This window comes from Mus musculus, chromosome 14 (assembly GCF_000001635.26).
Source record: "Mus musculus strain C57BL/6J chromosome 14, GRCm38.p6 C57BL/6J".
Lineage (NCBI taxonomy): Eukaryota > Metazoa > Chordata > Mammalia > Rodentia > Muridae > Mus > Mus musculus.
In genome coordinates this window covers 119,643,353-119,657,872 of record NC_000080.6, presented here as the reverse complement: position 1 = coordinate 119,657,872, position 14,520 = coordinate 119,643,353, and the positions used below count along the sequence as shown (strand labels likewise).

General features: G+C 39.9%; 1 protein-coding gene and 1 pseudogene across 2 annotated transcripts in view; both read right to left on the bottom strand.

Moving 5' to 3' along the window:
• Hs6st3 (heparan sulfate 6-O-sulfotransferase 3) overlaps positions 1 to 14,520 on the bottom strand; it is a 732,300-nt gene that overhangs the window by 211,943 nt on the left and 505,837 nt on the right. The window lies entirely within an intron of this gene.
• On the bottom strand, positions 12,627 to 13,940 carry Gm6212 (predicted gene 6212; annotated as a pseudogene).

Here is a 14,520-nt window from a genome sequence, read left to right as displayed (position 1 = left end):
ACTTTTGATCAACTTCAAGGTCTAGACTTGATGTTAAGACCAGTACACACAGCTTTGCTTTGTTTCAAGCCTATCCAAATATGTCCTTATTTAAAATTCACCTCAACTCTTTCCTCCCTCTAAGTCCTATAAGAACCCCTATCTTTTCCTTTGTTTAGAAAGATGCACATAGCTTCCGTGGTTTTCAGCGGTCTCCTTTGTTGCCATGGTGCAGTAAACTTAACTTTGCTAAAAAAAATTCATATCTGGTGCTCTTAGATAGATGGAGTGGGGGAGGTGGGGAGGTCTGGGAGATGACCAGCTAAGGTTAATCAACCTAACCACCAAAAAAAATAAAAATAAAAAAAATGTTTGCCAGGAGATATCTAGAGAAGAGTGCAAACGAACTGTGAAAGGTTCATCGGAGGAGTGTGGTTGGTCTGACGCTGAAAAGAGATGTTCACATTGGTGATGGTAGCATGAAGAAAGGCCAGGCTGAGAGATGGGGGAATGTATATGCCTCAATTGCCAATAACGACAAAGAAAGAGCTGGAGGAATCTGTAAAATTCGGAGACCTCTTGTTCTTGCTGTAGCTACACTACACCTATAGACAAAGCTTTGTTCAATCCAGGAAGCTGAAGGGACTCCTAGGAAACTGAGCACAGCTTAAACCAAGTGCCAGTGCACAGCCTAAGATCCAGCTGCCTCCCAGGTCTAGGGCTGAGTGCCTTGGCTGTATTTCTAGCAGCCAACTGGCAGCCATAAATGTCAAGCCCTGATCGGTGTAATCCCTTCAGTTCTTCCTGCTCAGTTCACAGCCAGGAAAGGTGGCATCAGGACAATTTCCTATGTTGGGGATAAATAATTGCAGGTCTCAGGCAGGCATTCTATCACCAGTGTCCTTGTCACAGATGGCTTTAGGTCTAGCTTGTGGATGATCACTTAGGTATCTGTGGAAATTAGACCTCTCCATAATTAACATAAAACACAACGTTGAGCATCATCTCCGATTAGTAAGTTGACTTAGGCTTTCTGTTGGGCTTTTGATTAATGACAGCACATCTTGTATAATATATTTATCAATTGATTAGCAAAGCCTAATAAAACTGTAGCTCCTGATAGAAGCTGCTCAAGAGACTTCCACTGTGGACTGATTTTGGGTTTGAGCTTCCTGCTCAACCAATGAGAAGGAAGATGGCTTTCAAAGGCAGCTTTCAAGGCAGGGGACAGTGTAAGAATATGCTTAGGAGAGTGATGTGCTACCTAAAAACAACGACTTTCTAAGTATCTTGATAACTGTGGGTTAACTGGCTCGCTCGCTTATATCTTCATTTTGGGTTAATTCACTTTTTTTGAGAGAGGGTCTCCTAAGTTGGATTTGGTACTACAAAGATGCCCTTTCCTTGGCTTCTGGTTACCAGGGTTACAGGTGTCTGCTACCATGCCCAATCACTAACTAGTTAATCTTTAGGTTGCTATAATTCCCTGGCTTCTGTAGGTCCATTTATGCTACCATACAAACAACAACCACATGTTGATTTTCTCGACTAAGCCACTTTTAACAATCATAATGGCAACAATAATAAATAATAATTAAAACAGAGCAACATTGAAATAGAAGAGTGGGGTGACTGTTCTAAATTAACTACTCAGGGAAGTGCCCATGAAGACCACAGTTTCTGGCAACAGTTAGGAGTGCTTTCTCCAGCACAGACAAGCCAAGCACGGCCCCTCTCCTCATCCTCGATAGAAAGCTCCATCATCCTTGTCTGTGAACTTTGAAGACGGTGCCAAGTGCGATTCACCTGCCAGTCTCCACAGGTGTCAGCTAGGCATGAAGAACATGACAAGGAGCCTCTCAGGAAGGGAAAGAACCTGTCGATCCAGCTGCCTTGGATATTTCACAGGCAGGACATTTAAAAATGTTTGGCATCCCAAAGTTCGGTTGTTTTCACAGATACTGCCAATGATATGTTGCTAGGGTCTGCCACCTGCCAACCTTGTCCAAGCTACCTAAAGAGGAAACCATGAGGGTGTATGTGCCATCCGTGTAGAATATAGGATATTAAAATAAAAAATATTCCAGCTCTTTGATTTCCTCTGATTTTGTGGGTAATACAATAACCAGAATGAGATAGCTGAAACCAATAAAATCTGATTTATGGCATTAAAGGCAATCTTTATAGCACTTATTTATGGTACATTACATCTAAAATCCAATTTCACAGGCTGCTGTTTGAAACTTTCTGTTCAATCATAAATACACCACATACACTGCACCTCAGCCCCGTGGAGTTAGATTATATAAATGTCTGTATCCCCAGAAGGTATTAAAATTTGGCCACTACTGTGGTGAGGGAGCTTGGCAGTCATTTTCCTAACCAACTCTTCAACCAAAAAGATCCAGTCAGCACTCAATAAAGACTGAAAATGATAATGTTATTATCGCTAAACCAAAGGAGAACTAAGCCAGCTAACTCTCTATTGTGGAATGAAACTAATTGAAAAGAAGTAATAGAAAACGGGGGTAATTGACGATCGTCAAGGATACCTGCATTAATATCATGAGGTACATTTTCAGGCCAGTGAACAAATGTACTTGCTTGCATGACATCAATGGTGCTAACAGGAGGCTCATGGGTAAGTCTACCCATGGCACTTTGGGAATATAACCTAAGTGTCTACCTTCATACACTTCAGTGGAGAAGAATATGCTCTGTTCAATTACTATAATCATTGTCAAAGAGAGGGCAAAGAATACAATTTGACTTTCAGCAAAGAACTGTCATTTGAATCTTAAGCAACTTCACTTTGGTTTAAAAAGAGTTTTGCCTTAAAAAAAAAAAAAAAAAAAAAAAAAAAAAAAAAAAAAAAAAAAAAAAAAAAACCTCTCCATACGTCCATATGCTTTTCTTGGCAGGTATTGGATAAATGCAAATAGAGAGGCCGGACGCCTCACCTGGACTGACAAGCAGGCAGACTTCTTTGTGAGAGACTGCACCCCTTGACACTTGAGTCTTGTTTTCTAAACATGGTCATCCATAAACGGGCACCATGCGTCCATCACATTGCTTTCTACTTGTGCTGCTGAGTCTATCCAGAATGCCATCCAAGGTTCAGAGGTGATAAATGATAAACAGCAGCAAGGACTGGCACGTAGAGACTGAACCCAAAAAGCTGATATCTATTAAGCCTTTACGATACGTCAGGAATTGTTCCACGGCAGCACCACAGAAAGCTCAGAGCAGCCTGAAGCTAATACAGTCTGAGAGTCATGCTTTAAAAGAAGACACAAGTTTAAAATACAAAATGACACCCACATTTACTGTTATTCAGATAATAAGGCCCCAAATTAAGGGCCTCGGGTGAAACTGAGAGAGCCCTACTTTAGGCTTAAATGGGCTTAAGGCTCATTAGTGATGGGAATCAGCTCTGATTCTGGCTTTTTTAATATATAATTTCCAATGGTCTAGCCATGAATGGAGGGAAGTTACTTTCTTTTCTAATTTTTTTATTAGATATTTCCTTTATTTACATTTCAAATGTTATCCCCTTTCCTGGTTTCCCCTCCAGAAACCCCCTATCTCATCACCCCTCCTCCTGCTTCTATGAGGGTGCTCCCTCACCCACCCACCCACTCCTGCTTCCCCATTCTAGCATTCCCCTACACTGGGGCATAGAGTCTTCATAGGACTAAGGGCCTCTCCTCCCACTGATGTCTAACAAGGCCATCCTCTGCTACAAATGTGGCTGGAGCCATGGGTCACTCCATGTGTACTCTTTGGTTGGTGGTTTAGTCCCTGGGAGCCCTGGGGGGGGGGGGTCTGGTTGGTTTATATTGTTGTTCTTCCTATGGGGTTGCAAACTTTCAAAATAAGGAAGCCAAGTTTCTTCAATATGATCACGTTAGGAATCTGCTCACTGGGGTACTGAAAGCTTGAGTGTCTCTGAAGAAATTTGAGTTTCAGTTTAAGCGAGTTGGGATTTGGGCTGTGGTACCTGGACATGCTGCCCTGAGTTGTCCTAATAAGGTGTAAACAGAGCTGCTGAAATAAGAGTGTTCATCAGCATCTTTCAGATGAGTCATATGAGCAGACTATGGATACTACCTCCAGGAGTTTACACTCAGAAGATGAGTCACGTACCCAAGAATTTTCCAAGTGATGAAAATTGGTACCTTCCATTCATAATCCATGACCTAGAGAAGTGGAATTCATTCTTCACTCTGCTCATCCCAGTTTCCCCCCAGTGCTGCCACGAGTAAAATTCAGGTTTACTTTATGATCTCAGCGAATCCAGTGAAAAACCCACCCCTTCTCGAAAGCCTTGGGCTGCATTGACAGCAGCTACAATCCCAAAGATGATGAGAAAGAATTACGGAATCGTTATCTCAGATGTACAGAGTGATTCTTAAATTGTAACTCCGTCATGATAAACACTATATTTACATTAGCTTCACTAGTATTACAGGATTTAAAATTGTTCAGTAAGTGTAGTTAGCATTAACTCATAAAGGTACCCACATTTTCATAAACTAATAGAAAAATGGAATCAATGAATATGCTAAGAAGCCCAGGAAAGGACTTTACTGCATAGGGCAAGAAATGCTAACCACTAAGGGCATGAAGTGGCATTGCAAATTGAGTTAGGAGGGTTTAATCAAGGTATTTAAATGCATTCTACAACAGAGTACAACCTACACTGTCTATTTAAGTCTGATTCAATATAATAATGATGGACTTTTATTACAGGAGGGCTATTCAGTGATGTCTACAAAATGATGGTAGACAAATTATCTCCATGACATGCTACAATAGTCATATCCATAAATTAGCTTAAGATGCCAGTGCTAAGTATCATAAGGTCTGGAAGACTTCAGTGCACTCTGAACTCTCATGTCTTAGAAATACATTTACAGAAGAAGAGATGGCCTTTTGCAACCATTGCAAGATGAATTATCACAAAATCATTATTCTTTGTATATGTCCTTTGTTTGAAAGTCTATAATGCTCTATTTATTCAATAATAATTTTAACACTTCCTATGTGGCCATCAAGAACAAATTAATAAGTTCCTAGTCTAATGTTAAAATTTTCACCAACTTCCATCTGTGGACTTAACTTGAAGAAAGCAAATAGAATTAATATAATCACCCCCAGATAGATAAAATACTAACTTGCTCTTGGGGGTCATGAGGCTCTTCTGGATCATGAGGATCATGTTGATCAGAGGTCCACAGTTCTCTTGTATAATCTTGTATAAAGTGAGACTTCCAAGAGATTGAAAACTTGGCCCAGAATTGAATGGTTTCTGTTTCTTCTGTCAAACACTCTCAGTTAAGTTATGTGCACTGACATTTGTACAAGATTTGTATAGAGATCAGTGATTGATGAGCGAACATTGGCAGCTTTGCTAAATAAGAAAACAAAATTTTAGGCACAAGACCTTATGAGGAGCTTGTAATAAAAGGCAGTCCTTGATCTTAGATGACAAGAAAGAACGCCCTTAGCAAATGCAGTAGCAGGACTCCCTCTCAACTCTGGCTTCTACTCCATCATCTAAGTTGATACCTGAGAACACAAAGCAACAACTCCATTCAATGACCACGGGAAGAAGGCACCTACAACCAACTATCTGGTAGATTTTAGAAGAAAATGCATGTTTTATATTTTCAACATTTGGTATTATAGATTGCTAAGCATGAATTCCCTAAGTTTATTTCTCACTCCACATTCCATAGGCAGATGGCTCAGAAAATACAATCTAACGCAAAACAAGAAAACAATAACATTTCTGTTAGTTGGTGTCAACTTCGTTTACATCAGTCTATAGTCCCTGAAGAGAATAGTTCTGATCTTCTTTAATATTTTAGCATAAAATTTATCTACTACATGAAAAGGTTTTTAAAGGCCTAATAGAAGCAAGTCATTTAAATTATCTTACCAAAGAAAACTTGCTCGCATGCATAGGACAGCTGTAAACATGAAAGTAATTCTAACTACATTCTGTATAAAGAGATGTGCTCAATCTCAGACTTCTTAGTGTGGCATGTCCCAGTGTACTATGTGTCTGAAATTCTTAAAATGATCATGGTTCACCCAAGTGAAGCCATGTTCTCATGAGTCTCTTAATGATTATATCTATTCAGCTGCCTTTATGTCATTCTCTGAACGTTGACATAGAAGGGACCTTAGAGTTGAATTTGTCTCTTCTCTACCAATTCCTTTTTAGATGTGATTTATAGAGATCCAGAGAAGTCTAGCAAGACTATGGAGTCCGCATCCTTCTGATGAATGGCCAACAAAATGAAGCTACTGTCCTTGGGACCGCTGTCCATCCCTGTTGCTCTCACTGTGCCAATTGACCCATTATCCTGTGTGGTGCTCTGCCTAGTTATAGGAATAGCATGTTCTCTAAATAGCTATCCAAATACATTGTACCTGCTTCTTTGGGTAGTCATGGGCCTATATATGATATTATGAACTAGCTCTCTTTGGTCTAGCCTTCTGCAATATAGCTGAGATCTGCTGAAAGAAAACTGAAAAAAAAAAAAGCCAAATTCATGAACTATAAAGCTTCATCCTAATGTAAGAAATTTTCAGAATCACTCAGCTTAAGTATGTTCTGTGATGTTTACCCTTAAGGAAAATGCATATGTCTTGTCAGGAATCTGTGCAATACTAAAAGATCTATGCCACAATTTACTCACAGAAAACAAATTGAACAGATTTTAAAGACATAGGATATATCAATGTTAAGTGTGATCTTATTAAAAATGTTACTATGAAGCAAACCTGAAAGCCAATAAAAATTCATCAATATTTATATATTTTTTTCTAATACCAGGGGTTGGAGAGATGGCTGAGAGGCTAAGATTATGTGGTGTCAAGAGTATATCTTCCAAAGGACTCAAGTTTGATTCCCAGCACACACATTCTGCAGTCACAACCTCCTGTAACTCGAGCTCCTGGGTAACTGACAGGCTTTTCTAGACTCCTCAGTCACCTGCACTGAGGTGCACAAGTCCACACAAAAATGTACAGATACATTACATTTAAAGTAATAAAAAACAATCTTAAAAGATACTGTACCAAAACAGCAACTGTAAGAAGAAATGGTTAAATAAAGCTAGAATTCTCTGTTTGCATAATTAAAAGAAATGCATTTTAAGGAGCCAACAAAATGGGAACACATCAGTTCAATTCCCGACAGTAATTTTTACACTGACGCACTTCTGAGTTTTCAACAGTCTTATAGCAATTTATGGTACTAATAAGAAATTGGATTTTCAGAAATTAATATACTTTCCCTCCATGAAGCACCATTCTGTATAAAGATACACAACATGAATCTTTTTCCATTTTTCACGCTTGTTCCTGTGTCAGGAAAGACTTGGAACACATACCTGTCACCACTGATGATACCACCTGCTTCTATCCCACCCTTGAACACTGAGGTGATTTTCAGATTCCGTTGATTCTTGTTTTGTTTTTGTTAATTTGTTTGTTTTAAAACAGGGCTATGCTACATAGCCCTGCCTGGTGTGAACTAAGTATGCATGCATTTCTGCCTGGTCTCAAACTAACTACAGCCCTCTTGGTTCTACTTCTGCAATAGTAAGATTACAGGTCCCTAAGCTCATTCAATGCTAACACACTCTCTCTACTAAGCCTTTCTTGACACCCCTCCTTTTGTACCCAGTTATCCAATGGTCTTCGTGTTCCTGTCAGTCTCTAGCTCTAAAGCTTACTTTTTTTGCTATTCTAATGACCTTGAACATCTTAGTTGGGTGAAATTCTTCCATGTCTACTCACAGCCTAGCACCAACCATGACAAATACGTGGTTGCTCAGTTGGACTTGACTAATATTCCTCATCAAACATCATTTGATTGGCTGCCTCCCACAATGCAATTAAAAGAAAGAAATTTCGTAGTTAAGCTTTGTTTTGATTAATTTGCTCTACATAGCACAGGATGAGGAGGAGGCAGTCAAGGATTTAATATTTAGTATTTACTGCTGAGTTCACAATACCAGTGTTCTAATAGAAAATGAAACCACGCAGGCAGGTTTTTGTTTTTGCTTTTTTAACCCAGAAGACTTCCTTAAAAGAACTGCAATGACATTCTTAAAGAGGCAAGGATATGACGGTTGAATGGAAGGAAACTTTACAGTTTTATATGTTTATGGTTCCTTGGGTTTGTAGGCACAGGAATGAAGAAATTGTCTTATCACCTCACACCACTATAACAAAGTTTTTTTTTCACAGCCATTTCTTTCTTTTATTTACAGTTTGTGCTCAATGCAAATCAATTCCATAACATGAGATGTTACTATGAATCAAAGCATAAATACACAAACACAATTTACAATCAAATAGATGTACAGCATTCAGGTGTGAGGCAAGGGGAGTGTTCATGCACACACACAGTAGCTTCGGGTCTGTGAGCTCTCTCTCCTTCTTCCCGGGAAAGTTTCTAAAGATGGAGAAAATGACTCTGGTTATCAAGACTACTGTACGGATAAGCATCAGTGTGTGACCATGCAAACAAAAGATTTTTTTCAGGAAATGTCTAGGTTTAGAAGGTATGTGTATATCAAGGAAATTGAAAAAAGTTACGGTAGAACCAAGCCCCCTTTCAGGCACAGGACCAATAACTATTTGAAAATATGAATAGATAACCAAAGTATTCCAAACGTGGCTATTCTGATCCACCGTTTGTTTTTCTCTTTAAAAAAAGTATGTACAGAAATTGTTTTTTTTTCCATTTTTATTAGGTATTTAGCTCATTTACATTTCCAATGCTATACCAAAAGTCCCCCATACCCACACACCCCTACTCCCCTACCCACCCACTCCTGCTTTTCGGCCCTGGCGTTCCCTGTACTGGGGCATATAAAGTTTGCGTGTCCAATGGGCCTCTCTTTCCAGTGATGGCCGACTAGGCCATCTTTTGATACATATGCAGCTAGAGGCAAGAGCTCCGGGGTACTGGTTAGTTCATAATGTTGTTCCACCTATAGGGTTGCAGATCCCTTTAGCTCCTTGGGTTCTTTCTCTAGCTCCTCCATTGGGAGCCCTGTGATCCATCCATTAGCTGACTGTGAGCATCCACTTCTGTGTTTGCTAGGCCCCGACATAGTCTCACAAGAGACAGCTACATCTGGGTCCTTTCGATAAAATCTTGCTAGTGTATGCAATGGTGTCAGTGTTTGGATGCTGATTATGGGGTGGATCCCTGGATATGGCAGTCTCTACATGGTCCATCCTTTCATCTCAGCTCCAAACTTTGTCTCTGTAACTCCTTCCATGGGTGTTTTGTTCCCAATTCTAAGGAGGGGCATAGTGTCCACACTTCAGTCTTCATTCTTCTTGAGTTTCATGTGTTTAGCAAATTGTATCTTATATCTTGGGTATCCTAGGTTTGGGGCTAATATCCACTTATCAGTGAGTACATATTGTGTGAGTCCCTTTGTGAATGTGTTACCTCACTCAGGATGATGCCCTCCAGGTCCATCCATTTGGCTAGGAATTTCAAAAATTCATTCTTTTTAATAGCTGAGTAGTACTCCATTGTGTAGATGTACCACATTTTCTGTATCCATTCCTCTGTTGAGGGGCATCTGGGTTCTTTCCAGCTTCTGGCTATTATAAATAAGGCTGCTATGAACATAGTGGAGCATGTGTCCTTCTTACCAGTTGGGGCATCTTCTGGATATATGCCCAGGAGAGGTATTGCTGGATCCTCCGGTAGTACTATGTCCAATTTTCTGAGGAACCGCCAGACTGATTTCCAGAGTGGTTGTACAAGCCTGCAATCCCACCAACAATGGAGGAGTGTTCCTCTTTCTCCACATCCACGCCAGCATCTGCTGTCACCTGAATTTTTGATCTTAGCCATTCTGACTGGTGTGAGGTGGAATCTCAGGGTTGTTTTGATTTGCATTTTCCTGATGATTAAGGATGTTGAACATTTTTTCAGGTGCTTCTCTGCCATTCGGTATTCCTCAGGTGAGAATTCTTTGTTCAGTTCTGAGCCCCATTTTTAATGGGGTTATTTGATTTTCTGAAGTCCACCTTCTTGAGTTCTTTATATATGTTGGATATTAGTCCCCTATGTGATTTAGGATAGGTAAAGATCCTTTCCCAATCTTTTGGTGGTCTTTTTGTCTTATTGACGGTGTCTTTTGCCTTGCAGAAACTTTGGAGTTTCATTAGGTCCCATTTGTCAATTCTCAATCTTACAGCACAAGCCATTGCTGTTCTGTTTAGGAATTTTTCCCCTGTGCCCATATCTTCAAGACTTTTCCCCACTTTCTCCTCTATAAGTTTCAGTGTCTCTGGTTTTATGTGAAGTTCCTTGATCCACTTAGATTTGACCTTAGTACAAGGAGATAAGTATGGATCAATTCGCATTCTTCTACATGATAACAACCAGTTGTGCCAGCACCAATTGTTGAAAATGCTGTCTTTCTTCCACTGGATGCTTTTAGCTCCCTTGTCGAAGATCAAGTGACCATAGGTGTGTGGGTTAATTTCTGGGTCTTCAATTCTGTTCCATTGGTCTACTTGCCTGTCTCTATACCAGTACCATGCAGTTTTTATCACAATTGCTCTGTAGTAAAGCTATAGGTCAGGCATGGTGATTCCACCAGAGGTTCTTTTATCCTTGAGAAGAGTTTTTGCTATCCTCGGTTTTTTGTTATTCCAGATGAATTTGCAAATTGCTCCTTCTAATTCATTGAAGAATTGAGTTGGAATTTTGATGGGGATTGCATTGAATCTGTAGATTGCTTTTGGCAAGATAGCCATTTTTACAATGTTGATCCTGCCAATCCATGAGCATGGGAGATCTTTCCATCTTCTGAGATCTTCTTTAATTTCTTTCTTCAGAGATTTGAAGTTTTTATCATACAGATCTTTCACCTCCTTAGTTAGAGTCACGCCAAGATATTTTATATTATTTGTGACTATTGAGAAGGTTGTTGTTTCCCTAATTTCTTTCTCAGCCTGTTTATTCTTTGTATAGAGAAAGGCCATTGACTTGTTTGAGTTTATTTTATATCCAGCTACTTCACCGAAGCTGTTTATCAGGTTTAGGAGTTCTCTGGTAGAATTTTTAGGGTCACTTATATATACTATCATATCACCTGCAAAAAGTGATATTTTGACTTCCTCTTTTCCAATTTGTATCCCCTTGATCTCCTTTTATTGTCGAATTGCTCTGGCTAATACTTCAAGTATTATGTTGAAAAGGTAGGGAGAAAGTGGGCAGTGTTGTCTAGTCCCTGATTTTAGTGGGATTGCTTCCAGCTTCTCTCCATTTACTTTGATGTTGGCTACTGGTTTGCTGTAGATTGCTTTTATCATGTTTAGGTATGGGCCTTGAATTCCTGATCTTTCCAAAACTTTTATCATGAATGGGTGTTGAATCTTGTCAAATGCTTTTCCTGCATCTAACGAGATGATCATGTGGTTTTTGTCTTTGAGTTTGTTTATATAATGGATTACATTGATGGATTTTCGTATATTAAACCATCCCTGCATTCCTGGAATAAAACCTACTTGGTCAGGATCGATGATTGCTTTAATGTGTTCTTGGATTCGGTTAGCAAGAATTTTATTGAGGATTTTTGCATCGATATTCATAAGAGAAACTGATCTGAAGTTCTCTATCTTTGTTGGGTCTTTCTGTGGTTTAGGTATCAGAGTAATAGTGGCTTCATAAAATGAGTTGGGTAGAGTACCTTCTACTTCTATTTTGTGAAATAGTTTGTGCAGAACTGGAATTAGATCTTCTTTGAAGGTCTGATAGAACTCTGCACTAAACCCGTCTGGTCCTGGGCTTTTTTTGGCTGGGAGACTATTAATAACTGCTTCTATTTCTTTAGGTGATATGGGACTGTTTAGATGGTCAACTTGATCCTGATTCAACTTTGGTACCTGGTATCTGTCCAGAAATTTGTCCATTTCGTCCAGGTTTTCCAGTTTTGTTGAGTATAACCTTTTGTAGAAGGATCTGATGGTGTTTTGGATTTCTTCAGGATCTGTTGTTATGTCTCCCTTTTCATTTCTGATTTTGTTAATTAGGATTTTGTCCCTGTGCCCTTTAGTGAGTCTAGCTAAGGGTTTATCTATCTTGTTGATTTTCTCAAAGAACCAACTCCTCGTTTGGTTAATTCTTTGAATAGTTCTTCTTGTTTCCACTTGGTTGATTTCACCCCTGAGTTTGATTATTTCCTGCCCTCTACTCCTCTTGGGTGAATTTGCTTCCTTTTTTTCTAGAGCTTTTAGATGTGTTGTCAAGCTGCTAGTACGTGCTCTCTCCCATTTCTTCTTGGAGGCACTCAGAGCTATGAGTTTCCCTCTTAGAAATGCTTTCATTGTGTCCTAAAGGTTTGGGTACGTTGTGGCTTCATTTTCATTAAACTCTAAAAAGTCTTGAATTTCTTTCTTTTTTCCTTCCTTGACCAAGGTATCATTGAGAAGAGTGTTGTTCAGTTTCCACTTGAATGTTGGCTTTCCATTATTTATGTTGTTATTGAAATCAGTCTTAGGCCATGGTGGTCTGATAGGATACATGGGACAATTTCAATATTTTTGTATCTGTTGAGGCCTGTTTTGTGACCAATTATATGGTCAATTTTAGAAATTGTATAAAAGACTTTGTGAATTCAATGAGAGTTAGCTTCCAGTCTTCACATTCCAAATGCTGGGTTTACAGTTTTGGCTCCTTTGCATATTTGCCTGTAGAATTAAGATTCATAACTTTTGCCTTGCTAACAGAACACACTTTAAATTATGAAAAGCCCTCAACATACACCAAAGTAAAAGGCAGCATTTTGAAATTAGCCAAGGCCAACATTATTCTGTTCTCTGGAACCAGTGTACTCTAGTGAATTTGGTACTTGTGGTGAATGAGAAACGACAATGGGAAATGTCTACTGTTTGACTTTTGAAATCAGATTTATTCAGTGGTGGCTGGACTTGGGGATGGGTTCTAATCCACCATTGCCTGGCACATATTAATTACTAGTAAAGGTCAAATACAATGTCAGACCTAAAGCCACAGGAGGAGGATGCAAAGCGTTCAATTCCAAAGAGAACAGTCAGAGTTCAACAACATGGAACTTTACCTAGAGCTTAGCGTATTAAATTAGTAGTAACGAAACAACACATTGGGAATTTAAAGCAACGCCTGGTAGTTCCTGCCAACATATACATAAAGAGCATCAAAGAAGCTTTTGAATATCACCTAACTGCACTATGGCCTTATCGGTCAGATGAATCAATGACAAAATGGGTCTCCATTCTGCACCCTGTCCTTATCTCTACATCAAACCTGTGCCCAATTTCAAGTGAGAGTTTTAAGTGTCCACATTTCCTAAGCCACATTCAAGGAAATCACATCAATTCTGGATGCTGTCTTCATCTTGGGACGTAAAACTCCAGCAGATTCAATAGCGGCATCTCTCTTCTCTCAAACCTTTCACGCGTCCTTTAATCCCGTCGAATTTCGAATTCTCCGTGTTTTCTGTTGAGGTATGGTAACAGACAATTCGAGGTGGACCTGTTTCTTCCTGATCACATTGGACTTGTGGTTGCCATTTGGGGTAGGTGTAGAAGATAGGGAAGTAGAGACGTTTCCTGGCCTGAGTCTCTAACAGTAGAGATGTAGAAGAGAGAGCCAGGAGACCAGCTGTGGACTGCAAGGAGCTGCCACCCCCTCTGGTGGTAGCGTTACTTGGATTTGGGGAAGCAGAAATATTCTGGTTACCAGAAAACGGTGCAACAGATGTTTGGTTGCAGTAAATCTGCGTGGGTAGGAGCAGTGCCAGAAGCAGCAACCCCAGCCCTAGCCTGGCCACCATCGCTCTGCCCATGTCCGCTCCGTCGGCGCGACTCTCTAGATGTTAGGTGCGTGGAGATCTGCTAGGCTTGCGCAGGCGCAGGCAAGGTGGGGGACAAAGTTTTTTGACAAACTAAATTCAAAGGTAGGTCACATTCTAGATGCTGGAAAATAGCAGAGGAGTGGACAGAAGTAGCAACACTCTTGGTCGTGCAAAGTCAGGTTATTTAAGTTTGTGATCCAGCTCTGCCACAGCTGAGCTGTAAGGTCCCAGTATGTGACTTAACCACCGTATACCCAAATGTCTGGATCTGTAAGAATACATCTGCATCATAGGACTTGCCGTGGATATTGTAAGCAGTAAAATTGCAAAGGCATTCAGTATATGTGTAGCCCATGTTGTGAGTGTAATCAATAAGATCTCAAACTCCTGGAGCTATTCTTAAAGAGTCAGTCATGAATCGATATCCATGTAATATGCAGCATATCGATATATGTTGAGATGTAAGGGAGGCCTGGGGTGTGAGGAGGTAGCTTGTTGTATAAGGCCAATGCTACACATGAATGGGGACATATTTCAGGTATCTACCACCCAATATAAAAGCCAAGCACAGAATTGCACATCTGGAACCTTAGAGACAGAGAGACAAAGAGACAGAGACAGGCAGGTCCAGCAGACTTGCTGACTAACC